General features: G+C 40.3%; 1 long non-coding RNA gene across 1 annotated transcript in view; it reads left to right on the top strand.

Moving 5' to 3' along the window:
• Nucleotides 1-27,877, top strand: part of LOC109911780 — a 72,351-nt gene that overhangs the window by 7,350 nt on the left and 37,124 nt on the right. Inside the window, exon 2 of the long non-coding RNA XR_002258068.2 lies at nucleotides 20,918-21,023. This is a non-coding gene — a long non-coding RNA (uncharacterized LOC109911780). The remainder of the gene's footprint in view (nucleotides 1-20,917; nucleotides 21,024-27,877) is intronic.

The raw sequence follows: 27,877 nt of genomic DNA, 5'->3' as shown, positions 1-27,877 counted from the left end.
AACCATTTGTGATTCATGTACCAAGGCACCCAGATCCTGTTGAATCCCAGAGTTCAACAATTTCTCTCATTTAAATAAAATGTTACTTTCCCATTCTTTCTGCCAAAGTAGATTAGTTCATGTTTTCCTGTATCATGCACCATTTGTTAAATGTTCATCCACTCACTTAAACTGTCAATATTCATATGCAGACTCCTTGTGTCCTCTTCCCAACTTAACTTTCCGACATCTCTTTGTCATCGGCATGTTTAACAATCGTACATTTGGTTTCTTTGTACTAATAATTGATATAAATAGGAAATTGTTGAGATCTCAGCATTAGTCCCTTATGGCATTGCACAAGTCACAGCTTGCTTAAATGAAATGGCCCATTTAAGCATACTCTGTCTCCTGTTAGCTAACCAATCCTGTAACCATGCTAATATACAATTTCAATGCCTTGAGCTCCAATATTGTGTAATAATCTTTGATGTGGCATCTTGGCAAATGATTACTGGGAATCTAAGTATGGCATATGATAAATGTCCCTATTTCTGAGCCAGGAGGCCCAAGATCAAATCCCACATGCTCCAGAGATATTATAACATCTCAGAATAGGTTGATTAAAAATACCTAGCACATCCACAGATTTTTTTTGTCAAAAAAATGAAAAATTAGTCAAATATGATTTCCCTTCCATAAAACAATATGGATTTTGGCTGATTGCGTTAAGATGTTCTAAGTGCCCTACTACCACTTCTTGAGTAATAGATTTCAGCATTTTCTGTATGACAGATATTAAGCTAACCAGTGTGTAGTTTCCTGCTTTCTGTTTCCCTCATTTCTTGAATAGATGAGTCACATTCACTCATTTCCACTCTTTTCTGATGAGTCTTTCCCTAAATCTAACCAAACTACATCTTGGTGCCTGCTTGTAAGTTTTGACCATGAGGCACATGAGGCATTCTGCCAAATGAGTTTGGCCGACCGCTCAGGAACCTTCAACAGGATCAACCATCTCCTTTTCCTGCAGGACTAGTCATAAACCTTGAAAAAGGCTGTTTGGTTAAATGGCTGTTTTGGTTACAATTTATGTGTAATTTTGCAGTCTGTGAAAGTGCAGGTAATTAATCTAATGGTTATGTTTCAGAGAGAAAGCATGCTTACATATAAAAAATAGTCCCAGGCAGCAATTACCAATTTACAACCCTAGGTTCATATGCAGCACTTACTGTAAGAAATGTTCTGAGTCCTGTTTCTGCTTACTTGCCACATTTATTTGTTTCTCTTCTTTGAATTTTGTTCGGAAATTCCTGTTCTCAGTGTTTTTACAGTGGCTTAATCCTAAATTGGAACATCAAGATCTGTTGGTAACCATGTCTTGAAATGTAAGGAATTGCATTAATTCAGCACCATTCGTGATCCCAGAACACCCATAGTACAGGCAGTTAAATACTCCTGAAAGGTAGCTGCTGTTGTAATGTAGGAAACATGTTTGCCAATTTGTGCACATCTATTTCTTACAAGCAGCAAAGAAATAAGGAACGTATAATCTGTTTAGTGATATTAGTTGTGGGATAAATATTAGTCAGGGCAGCAGAACTCTCCAACTTCTCTTCAAAGTGCTGTAGTGCAATTTGATTTTTTTACATCAGTTGAGGCGGACAGGGCTTCAGGTTATTATCTCATCCAAAGATGGCACCTCCAAGAGTGCAGTGCTGCTTTGCAATTGTACTGTCAGTGTTTGTTTGGATTTTGTGTTTAATTCCTGGGAGTTTAATTGTCAATCCACAACCTTTTGATTCAGAAGCTAAAATACTATCTATTGAGCCATGACTAAAAGTAAGCATAAAGATGAATTTATAGCAGATCTGCCGTGGTCTCAGAAACTCAATGTCACACACCAATCTGACCCATGAAAGTAAAACAATTGCTCAGTCTTGCTCTAGAATTAGACTCTTGGACAGTTTCAACAAGATTTAAAGAAGCAAATGTTATGAACAAATATAGTCAGAAGTCACACAATACCAGGTTATAGTCCAACACATTTATTTGAAATGAAGGAGCAGCACTCCAGAAGGTTGTGATTTCAAATAAATCTGTTGGACTATAACCTGGTGTTGTGTGACTTTGGACCTTGTCCACTTCAGCCCAACACCAGCACCTCCACATCACAAACAAATAGACAACAAGCTGAAATGAAAACAGACAAAGTTTTAACAAATAAACTTTCAATCAGAGAGCAAAAAACATTCTCAGGCTTTTACATTGGTTCCGTGGAGATTTTGAGTTCTCAACATGACGTTTACAGAAGGCTGCATCAGTTGGTCAATTGGGCTTTCTCACACTGTAGCTTAATACATTTCAGACCCATGTGAGTACACCTGGAGCCAGTTTATATTCTCATATTCAGTTCAACTGGACAAGGGATGCATGGATTTCCACATTTTGTTGTAGGTTTGGTTTTGAGTTGGTTGATCATGCTGTACAGTTTAGAAACCAATAAAATAACAGACTTACCCTGAAGAATTCCCCTTCAATATGGCAGTTGCACCTTATTTGGAAAAGCTGAGTAATCTGAGTATTGCTGAAATAAAATGCATATTTTGTCAAAGCTTTCCATTTCACACAGTTCAAGACATTCATGCAATTATCAGGGTAAAGGACAATAGCATTTTTATATCAAACATGAATAATGCATGACCGGTGGTGGACAATTAAACAACTAACAGGAGATGGGGTCTCCATATCATCCCCATCCTCAATGATGGGGGAGCCCAGCACATGAGTGCAAAACATGAATCTGAAATATTTCCCTCCAGTTTCGGCCAGAAGTGCTTGGTGGATGATTCATCTTGGCCACCTCCTGAAGCTGCAGTATTGTAGATGCCAATGTTCAAACAGTTTGATTCAGTCCACTTGATATGAAGAAATGGCTGGATACTGCCATTGTATCCAATGCACTGGAAAGCGTTGGATACTGCAAAGAGTACTCCAGCAATAATACTAAGACCAAGGCAACGTAGAGGCTTGGGCTGATAAATGGCAAGTAGCATTTATAACAAGTGCTTGGCAATGACCATGACCATGTTCAACAAGAGAGAATCCAGCCATTGCCCCATGACATTCAATGGCATTACAATTGCTGAATCACCAATTACCAACATACAGGGGGTTTTTACTGATTGGAAACTGAACTGGACCAACTATATAAATACTGTGGCTACAAGAGAACACCGAGGATAAAAATTCTGTCTCCATAAAGCCTGGTCACCAACTACAAGGCAAGTCTGGAGTGTGTTGAAGTGCCTTCCACTTGCCTGGATGAGTGCAGCTCCAAGAACACTCGAAGCTTGACATTATCCCAGACAAAGCATCCCACGTGATTAAGATTATCGACCATTTTCAACATTTATTCCTTTCACTATTGATGCACAATATCAACAGCGTCTACAAGATGTACTGCAGCCACTCACCAAGGCTCTTTGACAGCATCTTCCAAGCTATGACCACTATCTCCTGGATGGTCGAGGGCAGCAGGCACATTGGAATATCACCATTTGTAAATTCCATTTGAAATCATATACTGTCCTTACTTGGAAATCCAACACTGTTCCTTCACTGTTGTTGAGTCAAAATCCTGGAACTCCCTTCCCAACTGCAATGTGCACTACACCCCAAGAACTGCAATGGTTCAAGGAGCCAGCTCACCACCATCTTCCCCAGCATAATTAGTGTTGGACATTAAATGTTGGCCTAATCAGAGATGTTCATCTTCCTTCGAATGAATTAAAAATACAATATACAATGATGAATGCAAGATAAAAAGTTTTGATAAAATGTATTTTTTCAGCAATACTCAAGTTCTGTAATATCAACCAACTAAAAAGTAACCTTGTCTCTTCAGGTGCTTTGTTGTCACAATTTTCTTCCCATCTCTCTTGAAACTTCCTGGGAGATCAGTCTATTTGGAGATATTTAGCAAACTTAATGGTAGATTATAGGGTAAGTGAGAGAAATATGTCTAAACTATGCCTCAGTGAAGAGGGGAGATGGGTGAGATAACTATTGTGGCAGCTTCTGGGTATTATTTTGGTTTGGTTGGTTCATTGGCTAAAAAAAACTTAAATATCACTTACTTCCCTGCTGATTTCATTCTTTAGATTTTATTTGCTACAAAAAAAGGTGCAAAATGATTCAAAATTCAGCATTTTTAATGCAACAATTCTATGTTTCCCAGAAGTGTATTACTCTGGATTCCAACATAAATACATCTGTTTGAATGAAGCACTTGGAATTGTGAATACAAATGTGAGTTTGCAAGTTATGTTTTTAAAGTTGTTGAGATATGGGCATCATTAGTAAGATCAACATTTATTGCCCATAACTAGTTACCCTTGAAAAAGTGCTCTCACAGTGCTTGCATAGGGAGTTCAAGGATTTTAACCCCAGCAACAAAGAAGGAAGGTAAAATTGAAATAGTTATGAGCTAGTGCATCAGAGAGAAATTTACAAGTTCCCATTGTCTTGCTGCCATTGATTCCGTGGATTGTGGAGGTCATGTGTTTGCGGGGGCAGGGGGAGGTGTCACTACCAGATAAGCCATTTTGTGTTACTGCGTGACATTCTGTAGCCACAGTGCACTGATGATAGAAGTAATAGATATTTAGGACAGCAGACAAAGTGAAGATAAGCTTAAACAAAACTCTGTAATTATCTCTGTAATCTTAAATGCTTAATCCAACATAGACTTCCTTTCCTCCGCTGTTGTCATTTACTGAATTAAGGTTCACTGCAGTGTCCTTACTAACACAGTCATTTTCAAGAAGAAGACTGATGGGCCTCTACAGGCTTCCAAGAGCCACACATAAATGTTATTCCATGATTCATCTTACTCGTTCTTATATTTGCTTTTCAGTTTTACTAGTGGCCTCACATTATCTCTCAGGATTTTCTAACATCTAAGACCTTAGAGCTGACAAATCCATAATTGTCAGGTTGCAAATGGTCTGCCAGGGATACATGGATCACCCTATCTGGTGAGTGCCATTTGCCAGAAAAAGGTTGGTTGACAAATATTGAGTTGGTGTTCAGAATAGTGAGGATAAAATGGAGTAGACTTCATGTAGACTGATTGAGGCAATTAATAGCTTGGGATTGAGTATCACCGGCATGGTTCACACAATATTTGATTGATTGCCTTCTTATTATGAACTTTTATGTAGCAACAGATATTTTTTGATACCGCATCTGAGTCGGTTTGGGAAAACCTGGCATGCAGACATTCAGATCTCAAGTTCCCATGATCCCACTTGCCCCTTTTTATGCTGAGTTAAATGATCACAAATAGCATTGTAGTTGCAAGATGATAACTTAGCTCAACATTGAATAGATGGGATTAGTGTGTGTCGGTGGAGGGGGTGTGGTCAGAGAGAAAAATAGGCAGCGTTTATACTCTGAGATAACAAGGTCTAGAGCTGGATGAACACAGCAGGCCAAGCAGCATCAGAGGTTCATAGAATCCCTACAGTGTGGAAACAGGCCCTTCGGCCCAACAAGTCCACACCGACCCTTGGACCATCCCACCCAGACCCATCCCCCTATAACCCACACACCCCTGAACACTACGGGCAATTTAGCATGGCCAATCCACCTAGCCTGCACATCTTTGGACTGTGGGAGGAAACCGGAGCACCCAGAGGAAACCCACACAGACATGGGGAGAACGTGCAAACTCCACACAGACAGTCGTCCGAGGCTGGAATTGAACCTGGGTTCCTGGCGCTGTGAGGCAGCAGTGGTTGCCACTGAGCCACCTAGAAGGGTCTAGGCCCGAAACGTCAGCCTTCCTGCTCCTCTGATGCTGCTTGGCCTGCTGTGTTCATCCAGCTCTACACCTTGTTATCTCAGATTCTCCAGCATCTGCAGTTCCTACTATCTCTGAAGCGTTTATGCTCTGATTGTCAATCAGTAACTCCCTCATCTCTGCTCAAAAATGTAAGTGAAGTTTTAAGTGGAGATAGATTGGGGTTTGTTTTGATGCCTTCCAATCAATAATAGTCTACCCACACTGTCTAGGCTTATGTTTCAGCATGTGATTCAGGTTGACAGTCCCAATGCCAGTGCTGAGGGTGAGCTGCACTACCGGTTGTGCTGTTTTATGGATGACTTATACCATGGCTCATTCTGTTCTCTTTGGTGGAAATAAAAGGTATCAAAGCAGTGTCTGGTAAAATGTAGGGCAAATTTCCCCAATGACTGGGCCAATGTTTATGATGCAATTAACACAATTAAACAGGCACACAAACAGAAATTGTTGGAAAAGCTTGCTTGGTAAAACTCAGCAGGTCTGGTAGCATCTGCAGAGAGAGAGTAGAACTAATGTTTCGAGTCAAGTGACCCTTCTTCAAAACTGTCATTAAAAAGATATTTACCTGGTCATTATCACATTGCATTTTGTGGGAACTTGCTACATGCAAATTGGCTGTCATGTTACTTACAAGGGTGACTGCACTTCAATAGTATTTGATTCAGTGTAAAGCATTTTAAGACATTCTCAGATTGTAAAACGTGATATATGAATATGTATCCTTTCTTCAGTCTGAGCAAATCTCCCATGGGGTGAGGTGCTGGAGGGTATTCATGAAATGGTACTTCAAAAATTCATTTGACCCATTCTGGTTAGAGAGCATGCACGTCCATCAAGGGGTCTGAGTCTAGCCTGAAATCGGGTCTTGGGCCTCAGTAATATTTTATACACAGATGCAACTCATACTGTGCTTCCATAGTCTTGCATATTTCAAAATCTCAAAAAAGTCAAAGATGGCGGCGGACCGGTCGGTAGTATTCGGGCTTGTCAGAGTCCATCCTGTCCAGGCTGGCAGCATCATTTCCTCTATGTATTTTTCATCTTTTCACTTTTCTCCTTCCTTTCTTCTTCATCTTTGAGGCCGGAGTGGTGTCAGTGGCTGCATCAACGGTGGTGTGGACCAGGAATTCTGGCGGGGGTGGTGGTAGATCCAGAGCCTGGACTTCCAGCAGCGGAAGGAATCAAGTGGGACTGTTGGCAGTTTCAGCAAGGCAGCGGATGGCAGTAGAGCCGGGGACTCCTGGGGTATCAGCACCATTGTTGCAGTTCCTGGGGTGAGATTCCTTGAGGACCGGAACACCTTGCAGAGTCCTTGCAGAAGCCCGGAAGCCATGCTTGAGACCCCAATTTGGACAGAAGCTGAACTCTTATTTAAGTAATTTCTTTTTATCCCTATTGTACGTCAAAATGGCCCCAGATTGTGGCAATGAAACACTTTTCACTGTATCTTCAAGATATACGTGACAGTAAATAAATTATCATCATCATCATTTGACTTGCACAAATGTGAGACAGCGTTGCCTAGCAGCCCCATTGTGAAGCCCCAGGATGGAGGTTCATGTTACAATGGGAAAGGTGAATAGGAAGGGGTAGGGAGTCCTACCTCCCTCTGTGCTGCATGAGAAAGTTTTGTTACTTTTATTTGGTGGTGTTGCTGATGACTGTCGAACAAGAGGCATCCAATACCTACCCCATTTATCACTATCCAATTTCCCAGAGGTGGGGACTTAAAGCAGGGTTCAGATTAATCACTTACAGATGTAAGGGACTGACTTCCTTTTTGTCCTCAGGCACCAAGAATCCTGAAAAACGGTACAACTCAATTTTAGGCCAGATGTTACTGACTTGTCCTTGCAGAGAAGGATGTTGATCCTCAAGCTTGTGTTTTTGTTTCAATTGTAATGTAGGCAGTGATGTAGCAATAGTGTCCCAATGCCTGGGCCTGAACCGTTAGTTCAAGTTCTACCAGCTCCAGAGGTATGTCACAGCAGATTGATTAAAAACACTATACCAGGCACACAGAGGTTGAATTGCCACTACAGTGCTTTTACAGGAGAAAGAGAGGAAATAGGACAAGATAAAATCTTGAAGATTATCATTTTGTAGCAAGGGGCCTGAGAAGCTATTCCCAATTGTGCTTCTTTCTCAACAGGCATCTTTGACTTTGTTCCTAGTTTCTCTTTGAAGCTTTCTATTTGTCTTAACACTATTGTAATTTTCCATCCCTATGTCTGCCTGCAAATCAAACTTTCTGGGAGAAAAGTGGGAGGAGAAGGGTTAACATATCTGGAACGTTAACAGAATCCTAAAGTCACCCTTCCTCTCCCATGACCTGGCCTCAAGGGGATAGTTTGCATCTGTTTTCTATATTCATGCCTATAGCAAGCTAATTAAACATTTACTGTACCTCAGCAGTAATTGATAGCTTTGCTCCCTTTTTAATTGGGTTAACAGCTGTTGTTTGGAATGATACGATAATTATCAGCTACTGTCTCTCGCCAAGGCTAATTAAACGTGCAGGAAGAGGAACGTGCCAAAGTGCCATCAGTGGGAGAATGGAGAGCATTGTTTGAACCCTGGCCCAGAAGCAACCATTGGGACCATTCCCTCTCCCACCAATTTTCCAGAAGGCGCTGGCTCATGTTGGACTGCAGTTCCAAGACATTGACTACTCTCTGATTTTGGGGCTTGGTTAGCTTAATTGCCTGGATGGCTGACAATGCAGACTAATGTAAACAGCACGGGTTCAATTCCTATGTCGGCCAAGGTCACCATGAAGGTCCTATTTCACTCTTGCCGGAGGCATGGTGAGGTAAAATAGGACCATAGCAACATTACATTACTCTCTGATGACTCCCAGCTCTGACTACTCCACCATGGGCAGTCATGACTTCAGCTGCCCAGGCCTTCAACTCAGGAGTTCATTTCTTGAGCTCCTCCTATTAAGACATGTATGGCTTTAGCTGAGCTGTCCTAACATCTCTTCATGTTGCTTGTCATAATGCTCCTGTGAAGCATTTAGGAATGCTTTAAAGACGCTGTAAAAATGCCATTATTGACGGAACTTGTTATGTACAAATTGGCTGTCTGATTTGCTTACATAACATCAGTGATTGCATTTCAAACGAGATTCATTGTTTGTTGCTTTAGAATGTGATGTGGAAAGTACAATGCAAATGCAAATCTTTATTTTGATTTCTGATTTCTTTATCCTCAGTTTCATGGCTTGATGGACTGAATAATCATTTATTTGCACAGGCATTTTGAAGTTATATGGTATCACTAATATGGATGATCACACTATAGAACGATGGCCCAAGTGGCCTCCTTTCCTGCCATGTTATCTTACCCTTCTGAAAAGTGATGGGGAAAGTGGCAGGAGGGGAAGATAATTGGCTGTCTTGGCAATGGAGAGGTACCCACCATCATCTTGCCACCACAGGAATGAAATTCTGGGCAGCAAGACCCAAGGTTGACCCCCCTGAGACCCTTAAGTTGTTGATTAATGACCACTGAAGGCTCTCATCCCCCCACCCTGACTGCACTTATTTCAGTTCTGAGCTGGAGGATAATGAGTTGGCCATCCCAACTGGTGAACTGGTGTGGCCAGGCTACCAGTTTGGGGCAGATCCCAACATCTGCACTAATTCATGCAAGACTGAGGAACTGGACCTAGAGCAGGAGGATGACTGATGAAAGTTGGCCTCCTATGTGACCTCTGAACCCCTGCTCTCCCTCTCCCACTACCTCCAATCCCCCAAACCACTGCCAACAGCACCTAAATTCCTGACAGTAATCCTGCATCCCGGGAGACCAGGGTGGTGTCTTGGAAGCAGCCATTATGTCCACCCATCATGCTGCTGGGTTCGGACTTGCCAGCCTCTGATTAGCCAGTAGCTCCAAGCAGGTGGGACTTTCTGGTCCAGGATCCTAATTCTGCTGGAAAGCCAGCTGGCATCCAATCAGATGCCTGATTACTGGAAGATCTGGTAGCTTTCTTACCTCAGTAAGATTTCTCTCCTGGATAGTCTCTTGCTTTCAAAATGAGACTTCCAAAAGTGAGTAAGTCCTGGCCTATGATTCTATTCAAAAGGGTTTTCGCAGAGAATAAAGTAACGTAACAGTTGGAACAATGTTGTCTCATACATTAACTACGAGTCAGATGTAGAAAATTGGGAACCCAGATGTGGCTGATTGAATTTTCTTTTTTACCTTTTTCTTTACACCAGAAGTGCTCTTCCATGGAACCAGATAGTTTTTTTTTCCCATCACTAAATCACCCATTTATTTTAATCTATTAATCACCACCAGTACATTGCCAGTGTTCTCCAATTAATTCATTTATGTGAAAAGCCTATTAAGGGCTCTGCAGACCATCAAAGGTGAGGGAGGGGAAAGGAGAGATGGAGGGGGCTGAATGAAAATGGATTTGGAAGGGCAGATAAAACATTCCACCCCCCCACTGGTGCCCACCTGTCCCTGAAGGCATTCCTAGCTTTCGATACCAGAATGGTGAAGTGAAAAATAGAGAGTTGCTGTTTTTGATGGATTATGAGTTCTTTATTTCCCCTTTACTGAAGAGTGAAGAATGTTTATCATATAAATATAATTAAGTAAATGTTCTTCTCAAAGGTCCTAGGGGTAGCCAACAAATGTTGACCACTAAGTATATTGATCTGTATTGGTGTCTGATATTTTCTGCTAAGCTTAGACATGTGGTTAAAATGGCCTTACAGCAGTCACACCTGATACTGATCAGCAATTCTGGTTTAGAAGCAATGATTAGGAACATGTTTGGAAAGATTTGAGAAGATCTTGAAAAAGGCAAAAGTGCTTAAGGAGGATATTGCAGACCATGTGGTTGAAACACTTGAAGGTGCTTTTTCCAGTTGCTAAGAATTAAGTTCCTTAGGAACTTTCAGGAGAAAGTGAGTAATCAGCCAGTATATCAAAGTAGATTACCATGTGTGCTTTGACAGAGGTTGTGTTAACTTGACCGCAGAGAAGACTTTAATATTGTGAGGCTGCTGAATGAAACAGGCTGTTCCTATTTTACTCTTTTAATTCTTTCTCATAAGGATCACTGAGTGTGAAAGTGATGTACAGGCTTTCAGTGTTAACTTCTTAATGTTTATTTTGCTGGATTGGCCTTTGCCTGTCTTATGTACACCTGTCAGGTTGACCATGTATTGACACAGCCCACTTACTCGTCATGGCTCTGTGAGCTGTACTTTTGCTTCTTGAGTGAGAGAGTCACAGATTTAAGTCCTGCTTCAGAGACCTACAGCATAATTTTGGCTGACCCTGCCACAAAACTACTGAAGGGGTGTTGCAGTGTCAGAGACTGATCAATATCCTGTTGTTGGTATTGCTGCATGGGGACAGAAATGGGCCATTCAACTCTTTAAATCTGTTCCACCACTCAGTCAGATCATGCTTGATCTGCATGTCAATCCATCCACTTGCCTTGTCTCCATCTCCTTGCAAACCCATGTTTAACCAAACAAACACCATCACAGGTAACAGGGCAATAGCAGCAACAAGACATATAAGAATATTGCTTTTAAGAGAAGTAGATTTCTGGGGTTGTCAACTCTCATTGCCATAGATGGCAGCCCACTTAAGTTAAAGTTTTCTCACTTGCCATGTCCATGCATTAGGGCTTGTCCAGACTTACTGGCACTCTGTATAATTATCAGGAACAGTTTAGTTGCTTCTATGAATTTTAGTAGTAATTAATCTTTGAGTAAAGAATCATCAAGTTAATGTAATGATTGACAATGAGGAACTTAAGACGGGGAGTTTTGTCTCTGTTCCAGAGTAGGATTTTGCCTATGAGGTCTTTTGGGGGATGTTTATTTTGGACAATGCATAAACATCAAGAGAAATGTGAACATTCTTACCTTGTAATTAGTCTCATGTAATGGTTAGACATTATTTAAGGCAGTTGTGATAAATGTTGACATTTACCCCCCCCCCCCCATTTCCCATTATGTCTTCCCCTGAATCCAATGAGTTGCTCCAAAAGGACCTACCTTTGCCTTGAATAAAACTTTTGTTCAATAAACTCTGAACTCAGGTTTCATATGTTGCTTCCAGAAATGTACAAATCCATGACATGGACCTCTGCCTTAGGATTAGATGGTGATGAACCTTTTCCTTGTTTCCCTACAGCCAATGTATTGATGGGTGTCCTCATAATGATATTAGATACAGGAATCCAGATGAGTGACCCACCATTGGTGAAGGGGAGAAAATAATTGTTAAAGTTAGAACAGTGTGTGATTTGGAAGAAACCATAGAAACAGGAGACAGCCATTCAGCCCCTTGAATTTGCTCTTCTAATCAATTAAATCAAAGCTGATCCCCACCTTAGCTTCATTTTCTCTCCTTTGCCTTAAATTACTTGGTAGCCTTACCTTCTAAAAATCTATTTTCATCTTAGAAGTTTCAAAGACTCCCCCGGCATTCACAACCATTTGGAAAGCAGGTTCTAGATTTTCACTTCCCTTTGTGTGAAAAAATACTTTGTGATTTTTGTTCTGATTGGCCTCGTTATTTTTAGATTGTGTCTCCGCGTTCTTGATTCTTCTGCCAGATGAATCAGCTTTTCTGTATCTACTCTTGCAAGAGGAGAATACAACCTATGATTATGTAACCTGTCCTGAAAATGTAACCTTTTAAGTCTACAGTCTACATAAAGTATCTTTTAAGACCAGTCAACCCTAGCTTATCTGGGTCTATGTAGCAAATGTATATCGTGACCTTAAGGCCATATAGAAGTTACACTGCAGCTACACTTCAGCATCAAGATAATATTCTGTGCTATATAAAATGTAATATATGCAGACTGAAACCGTAAGAGCATATCTATATTAAAATGAGTTCTGTTTTAAATAATGCCTTTTTGCTTTAACTTGAAGAACGTAGATGATGTCTGATTGGCATGTAGTGTCTTGCCTCAATGAACAATATGATGGGTGATTGTGACCCAATACTTTAGACTGTCATGAAATGCCAGAGGTTTGGGAGAGCTGTAGACACAATGACCTGCAGGTAGAAGGAATGGTTGATTTTCGCTAGCTCTTTCAAACCTCAAAACCTCCAAACAGAATGTTTTTTTAAGAATAATCGTTCATTGGGATGTGGATGTCACTGTCAAGACTGGTGTCAATGGCCGATTCCTGGTTACTCTGGCAAGGGAATGGTCAGTCTTCATGAACATTTGGCAGTGGTTTAATCCAACCAAATCACTGAGCAACTGCAATGGTTTGGGGCTGAGTTATTGGCCCAGGAGTGCAAATAACATGAATGCAACCTATTGTCCAAGTTCAGCCTTCTTATTATGGTGAATCCGCACCGTGTCCCTCCAATGTCAATGTATCTTTCTTGAGATACAATATGCAAAGTGAAAATCTCCAGATATAGACTAACAATGGATCTGAAAGATTTCTCCCTCCTCTTACCTAGTTCCCAGCCAATATTGTTTTTGCATTTTTGATTACCTTCTCTATCTGTGCATAAATGTTTAATACAGAAGCAAATCTATGGCTGTTGGAAATCTAAAATGAAAACAGAAAATGGTGGAAATATTTGGCAGGTCTAATAGCATTTGTGGAGAAAGAAACAGGCTGGGATTTATAAAGGAGACAGTGGTCTTGCCCACTAATTGGAGAGATGTCATCTACTTTTGGGAAGACTGTAAAAGTAAGGGCTGATCAGACCTCCCTTGGGGAGGTAATGGTATAGTGATAATGTCACTGGATTGGTAATCCAGAGCCCCAGGCTAATGTTCTGAGAACATGGGTTCAAAACCTTAATATGCTAGATGGTGAAACTTGAATTAAATTTAAAAATTCTGGAATTTAAAATGAGCCTAATATAACCACTGTTGATTTTCATCAACAAAACACCCTGATTCACTCAGGCCCTTTCGGAAAAGAAATCTGCAATCCTTACCTGGTCTGGCCTGCATGTGACTCCAAACCCATAGCCATATGTTTGACTTTTAACCATTCTCTGGGGAATTACGAATGGGCAATAAATGAGGATGGTCTAGCCAGCGATGTCCATATTCCTTTTAATAAACAGACTCTCAACTGAGCAATGGTAAGTCGTTCAGGATCAGGGAGCCTGGCAGTAACAATCCTGCCCTCAGCCCAATCAGAGGCAGGCAGCTGCGTGTTGCTTGGCAACATCACTGGAGAGGTAGGCTGCTAGTTGTAATGCAAAAGCCTAGAATCACCAAGTGATCCAGACCACAGATGGTAGGAAGTCAGGTTGCATGGGGTTGTGAATGATAGGAATACCAGCCAGAGTGGGGAGGGATTGAGCCTCTCTCAGTCAAGCACTGAGTGCCCCCTACCCATTTAATCCATCTCACGCAAGCCACATGGACAGAGTTTTGCCTTTTGGCCTTCCAAGTGGCGACTCCCCCACTCATTCACTGGGTCACTGCCTGCCAGTGGTGGGTTGTGGTCTTTAAGTTAATTGGTCATTTAAGGGACTCAGTTAGCAGTGGGGCAGGAAGACCAGGAACCTCCCTTTATGGACTTAATCAGGTGGCGGGGGAAGGTGGCAGGTACTGCTTCCATCAGCCTCCTTTCTGACTAAATATCCAACCACCAAACCTGCCTCAGATGAAGGCACTAAAATCTACCACAGAGTAGATGGGCCAAATTTTTGCAGAGTCTTTTTGACTCTGAGAACTATTAAAAATGGTGGTACCTGGATACGAAAGCCTCGCCCCCATTTCCCAACAGATCCTATTTTTGCTGTTGGAAAAGGGGGTAATAAAAGAGAGGGAAAGAGGGGGAATGGAACAGGCTGTTATCAGTAATTGATTACAAAAAACTTCTTATTTGATTGACAAATCAGCTGGTGTAGCATCTGTTTGAACAGTTTCAATAAATGTTTTTGTTGACATTTCCCCAAGACATATTCAGTAGGAATGTTGGCTGTCATTCAAAAGCTACAGTTATCTCAGTGGGTGATTCTGGGTTCAAAGTTTGACTGACAACTTAAAGCGATTATTGATGGATTAGGGGCGTGAACAGAAGTTAATTTTAATAAGCGATTAACCACTTGAGGAGATTTCACAGCTTTGATTGGGTCACTAATGGGAGTTTTTCACTATCAAGTCTATATAGTCAGAGCTGTTTGGATTCTTAGACATTTATTTTATCTCCATGTGACTTCTGAAGTCTCTCGTGGATATAGGTTGAGCTGCTATGGAGTTGGCATGATGGGTATGACAGGTCAGAGGTGTATGTGGAGGGCATAAATTGCCATGGAGGATGTAAGGGCCCATTTGGTTGGGGTGATGAAAGGTAGTGAAAGATTGTAAGGAGTGAGGACTAGATGGGCTAAGTCTTCTTTAAAAACTAGGAGGAAGTCCGAAAGAACCAAGACAGGCCTTCTAACCTGCCTGCCGTGTTCCTGGTGTTGGCCAAAGGGAGTGGTAATGGGGTAAATAAAGTAACAAAAAGATGTATCTTAGAGGATGTGTGAATGGCACCTTAGCAACCATCTGAATACAAAGAATTCAGAAAGAAAGAAATTATAGGAGAGAGCGCAAAACTCTTAAAATGAAATAAAATAAATAAAACGGCAGCAAAGATTATAATCTAAGATTGCTGAGTTTAGTGCACAGTTGAAAGATACAGAGCTGATCCATGTGCTGCAAAACATTTACAATTCTTAGAGGACTTGACAGGATAGATGTGAAAAGGTTGTTTGCCCTTGTGGAAGAGATTAGGACCAAGGGGCATAATCTCAGAATAAGGCGTTACTCATTTAAATCAGAGATGAGGCAGAATTTGTTCTCCCAGTGGGTAATGAATCTGCGGAATTCTTTACAACAGAGGGCTGTCAAGGCTGGATCATAAGTGTATTCAAGGCCGAGGCAATCAGATTTTAATCAGTAAGGAAATCAAGGATTATGGGGAAATCCATCAAAGTGGAGTTGAGGATTATCAGATCAGCCGTGATCTCATTGAATGACAGAGCAGACTTGATGGGTTGAATGGCCTACTTCTGCTCCTAAGTCTGATGGTCTTGCTTTGACCTTCATTAGTACTCTGTGATAAGGGGAAGTCAGAAAGGTCAGCATGGGTGAAAGGTAGCAGATTGTTAGGGGACACCAGAGATAATGCAGTGGAAGCTGAAAGAAAAGCCCCTGTAAGTGGTTCTTTGGGTCCAGTGGATAGATAGTCATCTGTGGCACATATCACCCATATCAGTCATTTAAATAGTTCACACTCCCAGTTGCCATACTCTTCCTCTTTCCTCCATTTATTTCCTATGCAATTGAACATTTCAAAACTGTGATGATTAATTTTCTTTATGGAAGAATATTGAGGCTTATAGAATGAAGGTGGGGAGATGGATTTAATGTACCCACCTAAGTAAATGGCAAAACAGGTTTGATGGCTCAAATGGTCTTCTCTTGTTCCTATGTGGCTCGAAAAGCTTTTATCGTTAGCTTTGATCACATTTGCAAGTTTCTTATCATTTTTTGCTTTGTTTCTTTGCATCCTATTGTTCCCTTGTATCGTATGTAGAATAGAATGTATAAGAAGGAAAACTGAATTTGGGGAATGAGTCATCAAGTTGAATGCAGAGAGAGGGTTTTGAGATGAACTAGACAGCCATGAACATAGCTTTGTAGGTGACCATATGGTGCTAACTTATTTTAGAAGGGCATTGTGCCAGATCCAGTCAAAAGCTTTAAATTTATCTAAGGCAATTATGAATGATTCATCTAAGTGTCCTGGAGCTGAATTCAAGAGGAAGAAGAACCCCCCACTGTAATGAAAAGCAAACTGGCGATCAAAGATTGAGCCAAAGCCTTCAGGTTGATGGACTTCAGAAAGTATCAGTGTTTGAGTTGGAAGGGTGAAAAAGGTTCACTTCCTAGGAGATACAGAAAATGTAATCAAACACTTAAAGAGAAGCAAGGATGGTTCAGGAAGAGACTAAGAGACAAAATGAAGAAAGGGAGGAAGGTGGAAAGGATGAAAAGAGGAATGGATGAAAGGGAGATTTGAAGGGAAGAAGGAAGATTTTTTTATTATTCACTCATGAGATACAGGCATCACTGGCTGGGCCCAGCATTTATTGCCTGTCCCTAGTTGCCCTTGAGAAGGTGGTGATGAGCTACCTTCTTTAACTGCTGCAGTCCATATGCTGTAGGTAGACTCACAATGTCATTAGGGAGGGAATGAAGGGAGAGGGAAGGAAACAAGGACAAAAATTGCATTTATAGAGCACCTTTTGTAATCTCAGCTTGACAGTCATTGGAATAATTTTGAAGTGCTTTCACTGTTTTATGTATGAAGAGATAATACAATTTAATTTATATCCATATTTCTCGAAAACATTGAAAAGGATTGGAGAACCAGCTGAACGATTTTGGTCAATCTGATGGAATGCAATGAAACAATGGAGGAAAGTCCTTTACTAAAATCAGTAAGATTAGAATTGAAGGAGAAAAAAAATTAGTCATATCAATCACCTGTCTAATTTGGAAAGGTGTGACATCACTACTTGTTGAATTACATTGTGTAAGGTGTCGCTGTGTGAAGAGTACTCTTACTGAGTCAGATTGATGTGGATTCAAAGCCCACTTCAGATATTTAAGCAAAACATCTAACTGATGCAGGACAGTACTGCAGATGTGCTGTTCTGTTGGAGGGGCCATCTTCCAGATGGGTTGTTAAGCTGTGATGCCCTTGTCTGCATTTTAAGGTGGGCATAAAAGTTCTCTGGCACAACAGTGAAAAAGAGTATCTGAGTTTGCCCCGGTTTCCTGACCATCTCTGATACTAACATTTCTGAAACAAATAATCTGCTCATTAGCACATTACAGTTTGTGGAAGTTTCCTGTTTGCAAGTTGCTTGTCTTATTTCCTGCTTTACTTCAATGACCCCATTTCACTATATTGTATAAGTCAATTGGTATGTTGGGATGTTCTGGGATTGTGAAAGATTCTATATAAAAAAAAACTTCTTTCCTTAAGAATTCTTTCATTTCATCCCTTACTCTATTCAATTTCAGTGCTGTTATGGTATTTAGCTGTTTAAAACAGCACCTTGCTGTTCAAACTTCTACTTCTTCCATAGTCAGTTGCAATATAATAGCAAGCTGCTTTATTTCAGGAAAGAAAACAAGTTTTTTTTTAATAGGATTAACTTATTCTTGTGAATACTGTTTAATATACATTAAAATTTTCTACCACTGGGTTGAGCAGGGGCATTAATTGCAATGAACAGTACAGTGGATTATTCATAATCGTGTAATGAAAAATTGATATGGAATATCTGCTATCCAGCCCCGAGCAATTAGTAATTATAGTGACCTTGCCTTTTTTTCTTTTTTTGATTCTTTGTGTAAAAGTCTTATTATTGTCAATCTTAATGACTGGCATTTTTGACAAATTTAATTTATGCTGATTAATGACACAAGCTTCCCAATTTGCTTTGAGCTGTGTTGGCTTTGTATGTATACGTGTCTATATTTCTGTGTATTTATTTATATATGTGTGTGTATGTGTGTGTGTATATCTGTGTCTGTGTGTGCGCGTGTGTATGTGTGCATGTTTATGAACAAGCCATCATCTATGATGCAAAGGGCTTTGGGATGTCATGAATATTAATTCATAGAATAATTGGAAAGCTATTAATGTTTGGGGCGGCACAGTGGCTTAGTGGTTAGCACTGCTGTCTCACAGCGCCAGGAACCTGGGTTCAATTCCACCCTTGGGTGACTATCTGTGTGGAGTTTGTACATTCTCCCGGTGTCTGCATGAGTTTCCTCTGGGTGTTCTGGTTTCCTCCCACAGCCCAAAAATATGCGGACTAGGTGGATTGACCATGCTAAATTGCCTGTAGTGTTCAGGGATGTGTAGATTAGGTGGGTTACAGTGTGATGGGTCTGGGTGGGATGCTCTGTGAAGGTCAGTGTGGACTTGTCGGGCCAAAGGGCCTGTTTTCACACTGTAGGGATTCTATGATTCATTGTCAATGCCCACATTTGCAGTGAGGTGAATTTCTGTGCTGTCAGAGATGGTATCAGAATCTAAAAAGTTACTCTGACATGGGTGTGATTTGGGAATTTAGACGTTTACTCTTTTTAAAATTTATAGTTTTGCAAATATCAAATCTTCCTTCACTCCATTTCCCCAGTGCTTTTTGCACTTCCAAATTGCCAGCTATTCTTTGATGTCTTTTCCAAGTAGCCTTTCTTCCTTTGTGAGTCTGAACAGTGTGTCAGCAGAATGTTTGACTGTCTAAGGCATCATAACTAACCTTGACCCCACCACTGTCCATAGGTAGATTTTCTACTAAGTTTCATTAATAATTTTGGAGCAATAAGAGCAGAATCAGTCATTCCAGAGCACTTGGATTGGGGAATTTAAAACAAAAGTGAATCATGCTCAAAACCTACTTAAGTTTGTGTTTCCCACAATCTTTTGCGTTGGTTTGACATTCAATTTGCTATGTCAGATTTGCCCACAAAATTGACCAGATGGCCAAGCCAAAATTCAGGATTTCACCGACTGCCCTGATTCAGGAAGTCTTTTCAAATTATGCTCATTTTCATAGGCATGAGTAGCCATATTTAAAAGAGTGTTACCATGTCAAAAAAATATACACAGTCAGTGGTGCATTAACAGCACTTGGTTCTGACCTCAAAGAAAGCTGTTCACAAATATATGGCAATCTCTATGTTGTGCCTCTCCTGATGCTAGCTTAAATCTGGCATCAAGTTAAAGTAAACTCTTGGCATGCAGCAACAATGATGTCAGCAAGCAGATAAGCAATCATACTGAAGTATTCTCACAGACAGCATACCAGGAGGTTACTGATTATTATTCAGCCTTTAATATCATTCTGCAGAGTGCAAAATAAATGATTCAGACATGCACATGCGATTAAGGTTGAAGTGAAGGAACATTAAAAACATGTTTAAATCATTGTTTTAAAATATATGTTCTCTTTTATCAGAATGGAGAAATAGGGCATTCCACAAAAGTAAAATTAGTCTTACAGAGTAATTTATCAGAAATTGTTCAGCAATAATTATAAAACTTAGTGCGCCATTAAAAATCCACTTTAGCTTACTCAACAAATTGTAACTTTCCAAGGGCTTTTACAATAAGCCTATTAGTATAAGAAGGGAAGCTATCACCAGTTCACTAATTTCTAATTGATTTAATTTTGTGGGGGCTTCATTTGCGCACCTTATCGAGAAGTGTAAAATCACTAGGAACAACTTCTGGACTTCTGTGCTTAAAAGCGTCAAACACCAGAGGTTGCTGTCAATTTCAGAGGATGCTGACAGCTTCATTGTTATTACTACCACAAAATCAGGTCCTTTTACTTTACTAAGTAACCGACTGGCGTACACCAATTTAACTCATAAATGGATCTGAATAGATTTCTGGCATCAGTTCAGTCATCTCAAATCAGTTTATTGACTGATGGAGGACTGGATACTTAATATGAATGCATATGTTCGTAATGAACCCTTTTTCAGCTGCATTAATAAAACTGTACTGTGGTTACCAGTTTGAATATATCATAGAATTCTGTTTCATGGGGAGGAAAAGAGGTAATTGTATTCTATTATGCTGCCTGATTGTCCTGGTTCGAGGAATATTTTACAACTGTGGTTCTGCACATGATTTTGTTTAATCAGAAACTTACGCTGCAAAATAACCAGTGCAGTTTTAGATGGATATCAGATGTAAATTCTCGATTGTATTCAAGCTGAAATTTCACTCCCATTTCCTTGTTACACCAGTACACTTTCATAGCCAAATGCCCTATTCTGGCAATGTGACATTTTTTTGCGGGGGGAGGGGAGCGGGTAGTGTTGGGCAGTGGTACAGAAAGATTCTCCAGCTTCGGACTCCTAAGAAAAAAAAACAAACGTAGGACATGGCGACTATGAATAATTGAGGTATCCTTAAATTGTGCTGCTGTCATCCACTATTAGACATATGCATTTGTGAATTTTAACCTTGCTTAGTATTATGATTGAGATTTGTTGTTCTTGCTATACAGGTACGAAGCAGTCATTGGATATTGGGTCTCATATTGATTAGTCATGCACACATACACCTTGCTTCTGATGGACACTGCACCACATTACAAAGACATCTACCAGCAGGTAGGGTACTTGAAAGGAGATCTCCACTTTTAGTACTATTTTCTTACAGCAGATCAATTGTAACTTTGTTTATTTTGAATCTGGAGGCAATGCTTTGGAGTTTAAAGTGCTGTTCAAATCAAACATACAAATAAACTGCAAGACAATCACAGGTTTGGGTGTCACATGTTGAAACGGTCAAAGGTTAGATAAAGGAAGAATCTACATGATCCATTTTAACTGTTTTAAGGTAACTGCAAAATACGTTGATAATGGTCCTGAAGAATAGGGTAAGTATGATTGATTCCACACTGTCCTATCAATTCACCCTTCTGTTATCAATCCTGTCAAAGATCTACCTACACTCTCATACAGCAAGCAAACAAACATATACAAATGTCTAACCAGTACTACAGCCACCCTACATCAACCTCTAACCCTAACAACGACTTGCATTTTGCCTTTATGGTAGTAATCAAACCCCAGACATTGGCGGAGGAGACCTGCGTGCAATATTAACAATGGTGTGGACCAATTGGGCCAAATGGTCTATCTGTAGACCCCAGGGGCAGGATTTTTCAACTGATGGGACTTCTTACCCTGCCACCCAACCTGTCAGCAACCTTGGTCATTTAAAGCTGTTTGGGACATTGATTGTTTGGAGACAGGTCTGTGCACTCCAGACACCCACCCCAACAACCCTAACCACCAACCACCTGAATCCTGAATGGCCAATAACCCTGGAACCTCAGCAGTGGCCAGCAGGTGTGCTATGGAGGAAGGAGTTGGCCCTACAGCCTATAGAAAGTAGGCAAAAGATAATTTTAGAAAAACGCCATCACTAATGTAGGGCAAACCCTTTCGAGGAAAGTTTTAGATCTGAGGAGACTGCCTTCCCCAACCAAGGCCCCTGCTTAGATTAGAAAAAATGCTTCCTCCTTCAGTGTCACCGGGACATCACTTACATTCAGCTATTGGCCTTCCCAGATGGGGGCACTGTTGACCCATTATTGCCAAAATCTCAGCATAGCCTTTATATTTGGAATTAGGTTCCTGCTTCACTGGAGCAAGATGCTTGTTCACTCCCTTATGAACAGTTGGTAAAATTCCTCAGCAGCGGGAAATGGTCCATGGTTCTGCCATGGTTCCCCTGATTTTACCAGCAGACCTCCTTCCCCACTTTGTTCCTACCCTGTGAACAGGTAATATTCTGTCCTATGTAATTTCTAATTCAAAATGTCTATAACAAAATTTGTTACTGAGCCACAGAAAGCCACATTTGGACAAGTCAACTGAAAAAAGAGTCTTAACGGAAGAGAGGGGGAAGGGTAGAGAGGTGGAGAGATTTTGGGAAGGAGTTCCAGAGCTAAAGACCCCAGCAGCTGAAGGCACAGCTGGTGATGGTGGAGCATAGAAAATCAGGCCTATTAAGACCTTATGAAACACAAAGATTTCAGGGAGTTGTAGGACAGGGAGAGGTTACAGAGGTGGGGCTGAAGGTTAGTGGTGGGGAAATTTGACAGATTGGAACACACGAGAATTTCAAAATCAATGCTTTGCTGGATTAACAGTGAATTGACATCTACCTGAACCAGTTACATTTAAACTTACTCTCCCCTGCACACAGCTGTTATTGTAGCCAACATCTGAATCCCCTTACTGGCTCTTTGTCCTAGCAATATTTGATTGAGGACAGAGCTAAGAGAACATGCCATTATCTTAATGTTCTGATCAGTGATTTGTTGCACAGCCTCTTCCAGCAGTATAGTACTGGGTATGCCAGCTGCATGTATTGATAGAGTGTGTCTAATGGCATTAATAGCTAGCTGGAAACTGTTTCCTCTACCTTTCTTTATATATCTACCTTTCTTTCTTTGTATATCTCCATATCTCTTTTCACTCTCTCGATTTATGCCCATAAACCTTTCTGTTTATTGATGTGGAGAATTAAGGAGTTGATAATGTTGCAGGAGATGAAGTCACTGCAGTTCATAAGCACAAGCTGTTTTTCTTTTCATAACTTCTGTACCTTCTAGTAGCTTGCTAGTGTGTGTAAATGTGATTAAATAAACATTCCAGAAGAGTGACGCAGGCTGGATAAGACTGAGGGTGTTTTGAAGCCAGTTGAGTTTGTTCTTTTTTAGAATTGCGTATAAGTAATCTTATTTGCTGTACTTGATCTCTGAGTTTACAGAGATTTAGGGGGAGAAACGTCAAGAGATTTAATAAGACACTGGAGTTTGAACCTCTGTCACTTAGTGCTTTTAAAAACATGTTTCTGATTTTGACTGTGATTGTGGCATTTGTACAACAACTTTCATCTGCATGTTTGTAATGAAGAGGTTTAGACTCAAACCATCTCTGACCCGTGGCAGTTGTTCCACAATATCCTTATTCACTCTTTCTACCTTTCATTTTATCTATTTTCATCATCACATAATCCTTCCTGAACCATGTTTTGTTTCCTATGTCTCATATTGCTTATAGATATTTTATTTGTATGTCAAATTTGTTCAACCTCTTGTTTCTATATGTCTCTCTGTTTCTGCTTTTATTTCTCTTGATTCATTTCAATCTTATTTTTCTCTATCTTTCGATGTCTCTGCTGCTCTCACTCTCTATCTCTGAGTCTGCTTCCCTTGTTTTCTATCATTTTATGCTTCTTGTTTCTGGTTACCTGAATCTTTATGTCTTTGTCTTCTTCTCTTAGTCTCTGTGTCTCCTCATCTCTTATTCTCCATTTCTCTGTACCTGTTTCTTTCGCTAGTTCTCTATGTCTCAGTACCTATGTCTCCATCTCTCATTCTCTGTCTCTCCATGTCTCTGACTTTAACTCTCTTGCCCTCTATCTATCTCACAGGCAGTGCCTCTGCATCAAAATGAATTACAAAGTGGTTCTATGGATGGTCTGTCAGAGCTGGTTAAGGTGATGTGGCTGCAAAGATACCTGACCCAGCTTGTCTTGGCTTGTTTGTGACTGCCATCTGTTGTAGAACAGATTTAGGCGAGGCTCCCTGTTGTGAGAGACTGTTTAATGTTGGAATACACAGTCATTGCTGTAGGCCTATCTTTTTGCATGCACAGCTAGGCCCAACACCTCTGCTTTACTGATTGGATGTGGATTAGAAACCGGTCACGTTTGTATTTTACACCAAATGATCCTCAGCTTTCAATCTGGGGGCAAAGTGTAATGAAATAGAATGGCCCTAAATAACATATCCACCTGCAATTGCAGAGCACTTTTAATGCAATACACCATTGCAAAGCTATTCATGTAATATAAATAGACAAAAACATGGATGAAAGAAACATTAGGATCACCAAAAGATTAACTGAAGAGATTTTAAGCAGTGAGGATGGAAGAGCTGGAGAGCTTCGGAGAAGTATGCAAGAGATGGAGCAAAAAAAATCAATAGTGAACTCTTCATTAATGCCAATCTGAAGGGATAATCCACGTGGTTCCTTTCACCAATTTGCCTGGTGCTGTGGCAGCTCTAATCTCCCAATACTCTTTGGCAAACTACCCTTTAATACTAATGCTGTGGATTCTGATGCAATGTTTCTCTTACGCATTGCATGCAAACCAAGTTGTATACCATAGTGGTAGATGCCTCTTGTTTAACGTCTCTATAGACCTGTGACTGAGACAGGTAAATTATTGAATCATAGTTGACTGAAGCTTTGTTATATCACCTTTCATCATCCAATGACAACTGCATTGTGTTGTCAATCACATCTGATATCCTTGATAATACAACAAGCGACTTATGGATCTCACAGTCTGAATGTGTGGTGTTTTGTTCTGTGCCAGATTAACATCTGGTTTGTGAGTTGTTTTCTCAGACCTTTCACCTTTAAGTTTTCCCTTCCTGTCCTGGAGATATGGAGTCTTGCTGGAGTACAATGCCATGCGTGCCAGCTTTCCATCTGGTATCTCTGGTCTTTCTTTAGTCCTGACCACACATCTTTGTAAAATATATGAGAGTGCAAGGGACCAGTGCTGAGGCAGATCCAGTCTTTTCTCAATGTTTATGACTGTGTCCAGAAAATTCAATGATGAGGAAATTTCCATGGTGCGGCAAGTTAATGAAGAGAAAGAAATAGTTGGCTATACATAGTACCTTCTATGAATGAGGCGCCACATCGCCACATAGAGATTGAGTTCAAAGCAATGATAGTATTAAGAATTTAACGATTTTACTAATCGATTCAACCTATCCGTCAACACAAGAATCGACTAGATTACAGCAAGAATTGTGCATACATTATTAAAGCACCTTCCACAGTCTCTGGCCATCCCAAGGTGCTTCATATTCAATGACCTTTTTTGAAGTACAGTCACTATTGTAATGTAAGAAACTTAGTAGACAGTTTACACACACCAAGCTCCCATAAAGCAATGAGTTAATGATTGGATAAAATGTGTTTTTATGACGTTGGTTTAGAGACCAATACACATCTGGATATTGGTGGAAGCTCCCTGGGGTTTTTCGAAATATTGACTCCAGCATTCCACTTTGTACAAATTGGCTGGTGCATATCTTATACTGTAATAGTACCAGCAACTCAAAGCACTTCATCGGCTGTAAGTCATTTTGAGATGCCCTGAAAAGTGTTATTGAAATGCAAGTTCTTTATTTCTGTCACCATGAAAGTCTTTCAGTTGTGAAACAGTTAATAAAACTATTGTTCATGGTGCCTGCTTTCATGGTAAATAAAAGATTTTGATTTATGCAGAGAATTTTACAGTACCAGTGGGACATTAATCTATAATACATTATGATGAAATCAGTCCCAGCTCCTGAAGCTTGCCTTGACTCTGCTTTTAGGCCCTTGTTGGGTTGCAGCTAATTAACTGGGCCACCTTATCAGTTCTGACACAGACCGTACACAGAGAATGGGAATTAAAACCCATCTCTGATAAGCCATTGTTTGAGCCCAAAGGAAAGCCAGCTCTCTATTCAGCTCTTCTGAAATGCTGAGAAGTGCAGCTCTCTGATCCAAAAGAACATTTATTTCTATAAAGAGGCATCTGACAGTTTGGGTGTCATTCTTTTTGGGGGAAAAAAATTGCTTGTGCTTTGCGTCTCTGCTTTCTTGTTTTATCATAATTGACTGGTCCTGTGCCTATTTCTTTTCATTTTTAATTCTGCAGAATTTTCTTAAATGCAGCCAATGACCAATTCCCTAGTATTTCTCTGCAATTTCAGAGAAAGAAAAAACTTGCATTGATAAAGTACCTTTCAAGACTCCATCAAAGTGCTTCACAGACAATAAATTATTTTCTCTAGTTGTGTGATCTCAGTTGTAACACAGGAATCACAGCAACTAATTTATGCATAGGAAGGTCCTGTAAATAGCAATGACTGCTTTAGTTTTCATTTGTAAGGTTGGGCGTAACAGTTATTGGTTGTCAGTCTATTTAATGACTTTAGCTGACACAGTGGGCATGGTTGTGATGCCATCAGATGTGGATCTCTCAGGGCAGAAATTCAGAATGTGGACAATGGTCTGATTTGGACACATCTGAAATCCTCTAGTCCCTACGGGAACGCACTCTGTGCTGTACAAATTGACAACGCCACCTCACGATGGCACACCTCCTGATTAACTGCTAACATCACCAACTATAACCTGGTAACTGACCTAAGTGGTCTAAGGTTTCAACCATCCATTGAAAAACTGCATAACCCTCATGAGGTCGGGCCAAGATAAACATGGTCACCTTCTCCATAAGTGAAATATGAGACCATAAGATCTTAAGAAATACGAGAACAATTAGGATATCTGGCCCACTGAGTCTGCTCCACATTCACTAAGATCATGGCTCATCTTATGGCCTTAATTTCACCTTCCTGCCTGATGGTCATAATCCTTAATTCCCACGATCAAAAATCTGCCCAATTCAGCCTTAACAAATTCAATGGCTCATCCACCACTGTTGTCTTTGGAAGAGAATTACTAATGACTCATTGTGAAATGAAATTCTTCCTTATCTCAAGCTTAAATGTGAAACCTACTTACTCACATTTTACTACATTACACCCCTTCCACCAAATTATTTTCTACTCACTTCACCCATCTGTATCCCTTTGTACTCCTTTAATCATTTATCCTCCTAACTTGATTTCCTACCTATCTTTGTATCATAAACAAATGTGGCTACAATACACTGAGCCCTATCATTCAGCATATTAATACAGATCATAAGTATTTGAAGGTCCAGCACTGATCCCCATAACACCCCAGCAGTTATAATTTACTAAACTGAAAATGATCAATTTATCTAAACTCTGTTTTCTGTTAGTTAGCCAATCCTCTGTCCATACTTAAATATCATCCTGTACATGATTAGCTCTCATTTTGTGCAGTAACCTTTTATGTGGCACCTTATTGGGAGTCCAAATATGCCACATCTGCTGGTTTCCCTTTATCCCTACTTTTTACATTCTCAAAGAACTCAAATAAATTTATCAAACATGATTTTCCTTTCACAAGAGAATGGTGGCTTTTCCCGACAATATTGTGATTTTCTACATTTCCTGCTACTCCTCCTTTGTAATTGATTCCAGCATGTTTCTATTAGTTTAATTGATTTATCGTTTTCCGTTTACTGTCATGATCTGTCCTTGAATAATGATGTTACATTTGTGGTTTTCCAATCCGCTGGGATCTTTCCAGAATCTAGGAAAATTTGGAAGGTTACAGAAAATGGATCTATTATCTTTGTAGCTACTTCCTTGAATACCGTAGGATTTAGGACATTAGGTCTCAGAGACTTGGCTCCAGGTACTTCTTCTCCAGTGATGATATTTAATTCTTCCCACCCTATGGCCTCTTGATTTTCAATTATTCTCGGGATGCTTCCTGTGTTT

This window comes from Rhincodon typus, chromosome 27 (assembly GCF_021869965.1).
Source record: "Rhincodon typus isolate 14 chromosome 27, sRhiTyp1.1, whole genome shotgun sequence".
NCBI classification, from domain to species: domain Eukaryota; kingdom Metazoa; phylum Chordata; class Chondrichthyes; order Orectolobiformes; family Rhincodontidae; genus Rhincodon; species Rhincodon typus.
Note: the sequence above shows the minus strand (reverse complement) of the source record. Positions and strands in the feature narration are given on the sequence as shown.